This window comes from Nerophis lumbriciformis, linkage group LG37, assembly GCF_033978685.3.
Source record: "Nerophis lumbriciformis linkage group LG37, RoL_Nlum_v2.1, whole genome shotgun sequence".
In the NCBI taxonomy this organism is placed as follows: Eukaryota; Metazoa; Chordata; class Actinopteri; order Syngnathiformes; family Syngnathidae; genus Nerophis; species Nerophis lumbriciformis.
In genome coordinates, this window is record NC_084584.2 from 11,170,474 (window position 1) to 11,180,000 (window position 9,527).

The following is a 9,527-nucleotide window of genomic DNA, read 5'->3' on the forward strand; positions in this document are numbered from 1 at the left end:
AAGATAAACATAATAATACAATTTATCTCTAGTCTGGATGATTTATTTCTTGTCACCCTGTTGTCCTCCCTTCGTGAAATAAGGCTGTCCTCACTCAGGTCCGCATGAAAATCGGGAGATTTTCGGGAGAATATTTGTCCCGGGAGGTTTTCGGGAGAGGCGCTGAATTTCGGGAGTCTCCCGGAAAATTCGGGAGGGTTGGCAAGTATGGGGTACCTGCGAAAGGGTGTTCAGCATGGTTAGAAAAATAGTGACAGAGAATAGAACAAGGATGGACAATTTAACCCTTAACTCAACAATGAGTCGATGAGTGTTATGTGTGTGTATATGTGTAAATAAATGAACACTGAAATTCAAGTATTTCTCTTATTTATATATATATATATATATATATATATATATATATATATATATATATATATATATATATATATATATATAATAAAATAAATATATAAAGTATATAGCTAGAATTCACTGAAAGTCAAGTATTTCTTATATATACATATATATATATATATATATATATATATATATGAAATACTTGACTTGGTGAATTCTAGCTGTAAATATACTCCTCCCCTCTTAGCCACGCCCCCAACCATGCCCCCGCCCACCCCGACCACGCCCCCACCCCCCACCTCCCGAAATCGTAGGTCTCAAGGTTGGCAAGTATGGTTTAAATTGTGTGAACTGGATTTTTTTTTCCATCAAAAGTGTCAAAAAAAAAAAATATTTTTGTAATAAATACACAAATGCACCTCCACAATACACGCAGGGAGTGTTCAATGACTATGAATGGTTCAAAACGTCACCTATACGTTTGACTTTTTCTGATTCCACACGCAACAAAAGCATATTTCCGAGCCCTAGAAAGTGAATTCTATAAAGTGAAAAATAATATAATATAAAAATACACACCCTTTATCACGCAGTGGACGTGTCTAGTGTGTAATGTTGTGTGTTTTCCCGCCTTGTGTGTTGTTGTGCTTGGCAGGGCTGCGCTCAGGTGTCATGACGGCGGCGGCCGGCAGGGGGCGGTAGAAACAAGGAAGTGGCAACATCAGCATGATCAACACCACACACACACACACACACGGAGAGAGAGAGACACACACACACGTTGGGTGACACACAAACTCCGTCAGTTGGAGAAGAGTCCACGCAGCAGCAGGTACGGACACGCATTTTGACGTTTTTTCATCTTAAACCCGACGACAAACGTCGCGCGACGTTTTGTCATTCGCGGTTTGTGTGAGCGTGTATCAATGTGTGTGCGTGTCTTTTGCGGATTGTGTCCTTTCTCCCCGCGCTTTGTGTGTTTTTCTCATCTATCAGTGTGTTGGTATGACTTTATTTTTTATTTTTTTACCGAAGCAGACATGTTTTAGCGGCGTGTGCACGTCCACGCCACTGTGCGAGTTGTGTGTTTTTGCTGCAGTGTGTGTGTGTGTGTGTGTGTGTGTGTGTGTGTGTGTGTGTGTGTGTGTGTGTGTGTGTGTTGACGCCTGCCTCTGCGCGAATGACATGTGTTTTTTATCGATGTGTATTTCTGTGAAATAGCGGCACTAAAAGTTAGAAAGAAGATACATTCCCACACACACACACACACACACAGGTGTCTTGAGGGGACAATCCACCTCCTCCCAGCTGGGACTAATTAAACACAACAACAACAACAACAAAAAAATCGCAATATTTAAGCGAAGTGTCGCATTTTCTCTGTTTTTGTTGTCGTTGCTGCTCGTATCGCACATTTTTACGTGCGAGCCGATATCACCCGATACTTGTTTTTGTTGTCGTTGCTGATATCAAACCGTGTTTAGGCGGTCAAGTGCGGGCCAAAGCAACATGTGACCCTACAGCCACTGACCATGACCTCATGCTAACTTACCAAAGTCACGAATGTTTTCTTTTTTTATGCAGACACGTTTGTTACTGGATACTTTCTAATAGTGCCTTGGAGACTTTGTATGTGCAAGTAATATGCAAGTGTAACTATTTGTTAATATTGACAAATGTGCTGTTTTACATTGTTCAATTATTATTGCGTATGTCTAGCTTGTGTGCTATCGTGTGCTTAGCTGTTGTGTAGCTGCTCTCTCCTAGTAGCCTATAGGCCTGGCAAATGACTTTGGTAAAATAGAAGAAATTGTGTGCTTATTGGAGAAGTGTGTACTGCTTGTATCGCACATTTTACATGCGAGCCGATATCACCCGATACTTGTTTTTGTTGTTGTTGCTGATATCAAATCGTGTTTAGGCGGTCAAGTGCGGGCCAAAGCAACATGTGACCCTACAGCCACTGACCATGACCTTATGCCAACCAACCAATGTCAAGAATTTCCTGGAACATGCGCCGTTTCTTTAAATGCAGACAAATGTTTTCTTTTTTTATGCGGACACGTTTGTTACTGGATACTTTCTAATACTGCCTTGGAGACTTTGTATGTGCAAGTAATATGCAACTATGATTTGTTAATATTGACAAATGTGCTGTTTTACATTGTTCAATGATGATTACGTATGTTTAGCTTGTGTGCTATCGTGTGCTTAGCTGTTGTGTAGCTGCTCTCTCCTAGTAGCCTATAGGCCGGAAAAGGCTCAATAACGGGTCATCTTTTGCACTTCCTGTTGCTTTTATTTGCAACGGCTAAACACAAATGTACGCATGTTGACACGCCCGCGTCCTAAACCGTATCGGTCCACATGAAAATGACATTTTTAGTATCAATGTTCATCAAGATACAGTATTAAAGCTTTGAGTATTTGCAGATACCAGTACTAATCTGATACCATGTCAGCAGGAATCATGCATACTTGTATTGTTTTGATAGAAAAGTGAAATTAGTCAAAAAGAGAACAATAGTAGGTATGAAAAACACTTTTTTTTGTTTTGTTATTAACCGTCTGGAATGGACTTATGCTGTCTTTAAGTTGAAGCGGAGTGCTGATTGTTATAAAAGTTATAAAAGGTTTGGTCAACTTTTACAACAAGGGAAGGTAGTAAAAACACTAACATTATGCTGTCTTTAAATTGAAGTGGAGTGGTGTTTTGTTTTTTGGCAAAGTTGAATGATGCGGACACGTTTGTTACTGGATACTGTCTAATAGTGCCTTGGAGACTTTGTACGTGCAAGTAATATGCAACTGTAATTATTTGTTAATATTGACAAATGTGATGTTTTATATTGTTCAATGATGATTACGTATGTTTAGCTTGTGTGCTATTGTGTGCTTAGCTGTTGTGTAGCTGCTCTGTCCTAGTAGCCTATAGGCCGGAAAAGGCTCAATAACGAGTCCGCTTTTGCACTTCCTGTTGCTTTTATTTTGCAACGGCTAAACACAAATGTACGCATGTTGACACGTCCGCGTCCAAAACCATATCGGTCCACATGAAAATGACATTTTTAGTATCAATGTTCATCAAGATACAGTATTAAAGCTTTGAGTATTTGCAGATACCAGTACTAATCTGATACCATGTCAGCAGGAATCATGCATACTTGTATTGTTTTGATAGAAAAGTGAAATTAGTCAAAAAGAGAACAATAGTAGGTATGAAAAACACTATTTTTTTTTAAATTAACCATCTAGAATGGACTTATGCTGTCTTTAAGTTGAAGCAAAGTGCTGATTGTTAGAAAAATTAGAAAAGGTTTGGTCAACTTTTACAACAAGGGTGGGTAGTAAAAACACTAACATTATGCTGTCTTTAAATTGAAGTGGAGTGGTAATTTGTTTTTTGGCAAAGTTGAATGATGCGGACACATTTGTTACTGGATACTTTCTAATACTGCCTTGGAGACTTTGTACGTGTAAGTAATATGCAACTGTAATTATTTGTTAATATTGACAAATGTGATGTTTTATATTGTTCAATGATGATTACGTATGTTTAGCTTGTGTGCTATCGTGTGCTTAGCTGTTGTGTAGCTGCTCTCTCCTAGTAGCCTATAGGCCTAGCAAATGACTTTGGTAAAATTAGAAGAAATTGTGTGCTTATTGGAGAAGTGTGTACTGCTTGTATCGCACATTTTACATGCAAGCCGATACCACCCGATACTTGTTTTTGTTGTCGTTGCTGATATCAAATCGTGTTTAGGCGGTCAAGTGCGGGCCAAAGCAACATGTGACCCTACAGCCACTGACCATGACATCATGCTAACTTACCAAAGTCAAGAATTTCCTGGAATATGCACCGTTTTTTTGAAAAATCAGCACATCAAGTGGAATGTGTTTTGGTGTTGGAAAGCCGTCCTTCAGCGGTTCCTGGGAGACCACATCAGCATGCGGCTGATCGTCACGGTAACATGTTCCCCTTTTGCACGCTTTGGTGCCAGGGGCTGTTTGCCATATAAGAGATGCAGGGTACGGCCTCAAGCTGAGAGGCTCCTGCGTTTGCGCGATGCGGCGCGGAGAGCAGTCGGCATCCCACGAGCTGGGTCACGTACGCCAGAATTGACGGAAACGTGATATTCAGCCGTATAAAACCAAGTAAATATTAAAGTATATAATTGCATTTGCAGCGGCCTCTCAAAGTGCAATATGCACGCCAGCCCACTAGTTGGCGATGTCACTTTTTGATCACCTTTTTTAACGTTTGATTACAGCCTTTAAAAAGATTGTTGAAAGGGTTTTTTTTCTCTATGAAAATGGAAAACATGCGTCGGTACGTCGTAACCACGACAACGCTGGTGGACCAAAACCCACTGTGTAGTGCAGGACTGTCCAAACTTGTGTTTATATAATGTGTATATATATATATATATATATATAATTAATATAATTGTACATTAAGATTATGTGAGAGTTCAACTCCTGCCTTGTTTTCATTGAGTTTTGTCATCAATCAGAAATATCAGGCAGCTAAACATGCATGAGTGTGGAGCAAGTTACAATTTTCCCATCATGCATTGTAATGGATTTAAATGGGTGTCATTTTTGAAGTTTTTTTATGGTGTTTGGCCGTTTTTCATAATGTCCGCAATGTTCAGTGAGCAGGTTGTTACGTGTGACCTTGTGTGTTGACTTTTATGTTGGTTGCATTTTTTATTTTATTTTTTGCACCATGACTAGGGAAGGTTGTTTGGATTGTGTCATATAAGTGAATGCTGTGCTAAGGCCTTAATATATATTCAAAGGTCATCGATCTGGTTGACCCACATTGTCCACAAGATGGCAGCAGACATTTAGCAATCAGAGACTGCCTATTTTAAATTTTATTTTATTTTTTTTGCTTCATGACTAGGGAAAGTTGTTTGGATTGTGTCATATAAGTGAATGCTGTGCAATTGTCACAAAGTATATTAAAAGGTCATCACTCTGGTTGATACACATTGAGCACAAGATGGCAGCAGACATGTAGCAATCAGAGACTGCCTTTTTTTTTTTTTTTTTTTTTTTTTTTTTTTTTTTTGCACCATGACTAGGGAAGGTTGTTTGGATTGTCATATAAGTGAATGCTATGCAATTGTCACAAAGTATATTCAAAGGTCATCGATCTGGTTGACCCACATTGTCTACAAGAGGGCAGCAGACATGTAGCAATCAGAGACTGCCTTTTCTTTTGTTACATGACTAGGGAAGGTTGTTTGGATTGTGTCATATAAGTGAATGCTGTGCAATTGTCACAAAGTATATTCAAAGGTCATCGATCTGGTTGACCCACATTGTTCACAATATGGCATCAAACATGTAGCAGTCAGAGACCTCATTTTTGCCCCCACTATGACTAGGGAAGGTTGTTTGGATTGTGTCATATAAGTGAATGCTGTGCTATGGCCACAAAGTATATTCAAAGGTCATCGATCTGGTTGATACACATTGTTCACAAGATGGCAGCAGATATGTAGCAATCAGAGACTGCCTTTTTTTTTTTGCACCATGACTAGGGAAGGTTGTTTGGATTGTGTCATAAGTGAATGCTGTACAATTGTCACAAAGTATATTCAAAGGTAATCAATCTGTTTGACCCACATTGTCCACAATATGGCATCAAACATGTAGCAGTCAGAGACCGCATTTTTGCTCCCACTATGACTAGGGAAGGTTGTTTGGATTGTGTCATATAAGTGAATGCTGTGCTATGGCCACAAAGTATATTCAAAGGTCATCGATCTGGTTGATACACATGTAGCAATCAGAGACTGCCGTTTTTTTGTTGCACCATGACTAGGGAAGGTTGTTTGGATTGTTTCATATAAGTGAATGCTGGACACAAGTGTGTCCAAAAATATACTTTTTTTAATTTTTATGAATACTTAGGCCTACTACGCGACTGTGTCATAATGCGTGTCATTATGGTGGTACGGGAAAATGCATTTTTAGACAATATGATATGCCTTAAAATTTATATCTTTGTTAAAAACATTTAAAGTGATTAAGGTAGCCCTTTTAATTTATTTTTTTTTGGTCATCTTTTTTATTATTTATTATATTTAATACTCTATCTGTATTTGCTTTTGTTTTCTTTCATTGATGTTGAAAGTGCCTTGACTTTTGGTTGTCTGAGTTATAAAAAAATAAATAAAAAAAATTGCCGGGACAAGACAAACAGGGGAAGAAAAAAACAAACAAACTAGCGGCTAGGAGACACAGTGAGTAACAAGCAGTCCAAAATGGATTAGAAAGGACAGACTTAAAAAAATAAAATAAATAAATAATAACAATATTTTTTTTTAACTTGGGCCTTCCTGTGGGCTGTAGTTTGGGGAACCCTGGCTTAGTGTTTTCTGAGGTCGTACTTGGTGGAAAAAATCATTAAAAAAATCAAATATTATCAATATCGACACATATAAAGCACTGATATCAGTTTTCTGCTGTATCGCCCAGCCCCGCAATATTATTATTTTTGCTTCCATTTATTTTTTCCCTCGGTCGGCTTCCGCGCTGTGTTGTGGTTCCAGAGGGAAACTGCTGCTATGTCAACAGTTTTCTCCTCCATGCAAACCCGGCCTGCTATCTGTCCATCTTAATGAACTCATCCCCCCCCCGCGTCCTCCTCCAAACTCACTTTCAAGCGGCAACCTCGCCGACGACCAGCTATCGCCGGCATCTGAAAGTACAGCGTTGGCAGTTAATTAGCAGCGTCCAATGAGACGAGTGACGCCTTGCGTAATTGCCGGCGGTGGCGGGAAGCAAAAAAAAGCGTCTGACAACCGTGGTGACGGGAAGAAGAAAAAAAAAACGCATTAGCCAAAAAGTGGGGTCGCGCGTGTCGTCTGGTAATGACCGCCGATAATGGTGCTGATGCATGATGGGAAAACACTTCAGAGAGCGACGCTGCGACGTCATCAGGGGGGTGGGGGGCTGGTGTGACCCCAGAAAGTTGGGCAAGGAAGGAAGGAAGGAGGCGTGATTGTGATATTAAACGTCACTCAGCTGAGAACTCTGACGCCTACTTGAGCTGAGAAGGTCTCACACTTCTTTGTGTTGTTAGACTTTTGTGCTCTTTTCTGTGGCACAACCATCACAGGTGTGTCGTAACACAAATTCCGCAGCCCCCATACACAAGGCCCCCCCATAACACCCTTAAACATACACACTTGGAATTTTTGCAAGCAGCCGCTACTTTTTTTCCCCTACGCTTTGAACCCTGCAGCTTATAAAATGGTGCGGCTAATTTATGGATTTTTGTTCCACTGACAGCCGTAATGCGAATTCCCTATTTTCAGGACGATAGAGCGCACCCACTCAATTTTAAAATAAAAAAATATTTTTCCGTATATTAGCCATGGATATATAAGTTGTGAATTGAGTTATTTACACAGAAATATTTTGTAAGTGTTTATTTACATACCTTAATTGTGTCCAAGCGGTGTCTAACACGGCAGTAAAACGGCTGATCAAACAAAACAGAAGTCATGGTCATGGACCCACTAGCTAAGGAAGCTAGCTCTCCAATCAGCCTAACAGACTCAGTAACTCCACAGTGACGTTTTGGTGAATTTACACACTTGGAATTTTTACATGCGGCCGCTACGCTTTGAACCCTGCAGCTTATAAAACGGTGCAGCTAATTTATGGAATTTTGTTCCACTGACAGCCGTAATGCGAATACCCTATTTTCAGGACGATAGAGCGCACCGTTATATAAGCCGCACCCACTCAATTTTAAAATAAAAAAAATATTTTTCCGTATATTAGCCATGGATATATACGTTGTGAATTGAGTTATTTACACAGAAATATTTTGTAAGTGTTTATTTACATACCTTAATTGTTTCCAAGCGGTGTCTAACACGGCAGTAAAACAGCTGCTCAAACAAAACAGAAGTCATGGTCATGGACCCACTAGCTGTGGAAGCTAGCTCTCCAATCAGCCTAACAGACTCAGTAACTCCACGGTGACGTTTTGGTGAATTTACACACTTGGAATTTTTACATGTGGCCGTTACTTTTTCCCTACGCTTTGAACCCTGTGGCTTATAAAACGGTGCTGCTAATTTATGGATTTTTGTTCCACTGACAGCCGTAATGCAAAGACCCTATTTTCAGGACAATAGAGCACACCGTTATATAAGCCACACCCACTCAATTTTAAAAGAAAAAAATATTTTTCTGTATATTAACCATGGATACGGTGTTACTGGTGGCATTTGTTGGGCTTGGGTTTTGGCTCGTGTGCCGCCGTCTAAATGGCCCCTCAGCGTTATTACACCCTTTTAATTGTTACCCTCCAGCTCCGCCATTTCCATTAAAAAAAAAAATCATATTGGTATTTATGTCAAATGCAGGCCGGGGTGAAGCACGCGGACTCATTCTGTCAGGACGCCAGCCCACGCCTCGTCAGCGGCGGCGTTTTCCATTAGCCGCTAAGAGTGGAGGCAAAGGTGAGGGGGAGGAGTCAGCCAAGGTTGGACCGAACGTCCTTTATGTCAGCGCGCTCTAATCCATACACGTCATGTGACCCAGCTTCTTCAGCGGTGTGGCTTTCGCATGGATGCTCTTTGCTACACATCTACTGCTCAAAAGTACACCGACTCAAATGTCAAAAGTGTTTTTGTTTGACAAAAGTTGAAAGTGATGTAATTTAATCAAAACTGTGCCATTAAAGGTCAGGCGCTGTCATTTTAAATCCTCTTTTGGGTTGCCTTCAGTGTTCCAGACAGAACTGTCATCTACTTGTGGCAGAACAGCGGCGTGGGGGCGGACATCATTTAATTTTTGTCGGTGCCACGGGAGAAAAAGCAAAACAAAAATGTTGAGAAAAATTGTATATATGTATGTATGTATGTATGTATGTACATGAATATGTATGTATGTATGTACATACGTATGTATGTATGTATGTACATACGTATGTATGTATGTATGTACATACGTATGTATGTATGTATGTACATACGTATGTATGTATGTATGTATGTATGTACATATGTATGTATGTATGTATGTATGAATGTATGTACATACGTATGTATGTACATACGTATGTATGTATGTATGTATGTATGTACGTACATACATACATATGTATGTATGTACATACATACGTATGTATGTATGTATGTACATACATACGT

The 9,527-nt window shown here is 39.8% G+C and overlaps 1 protein-coding gene across 1 annotated transcript in view; it reads left to right on the plus strand.

Moving 5' to 3' along the window:
* The first annotated feature begins 1,033 nt into the window (after window positions 1-1,033).
* elmo1 (engulfment and cell motility 1 (ced-12 homolog, C. elegans)) overlaps window positions 1,034-9,527 on the plus strand; it is a 134,568-nt gene continuing 126,074 nt past the window's right edge. Inside the window, exon 1 of the mRNA XM_061931101.1 lies at window positions 1,034-1,174. The gene's annotated coding sequence lies outside the window, so the exon portion shown is untranslated. The remainder of the gene's footprint in view (window positions 1,175-9,527) is intronic.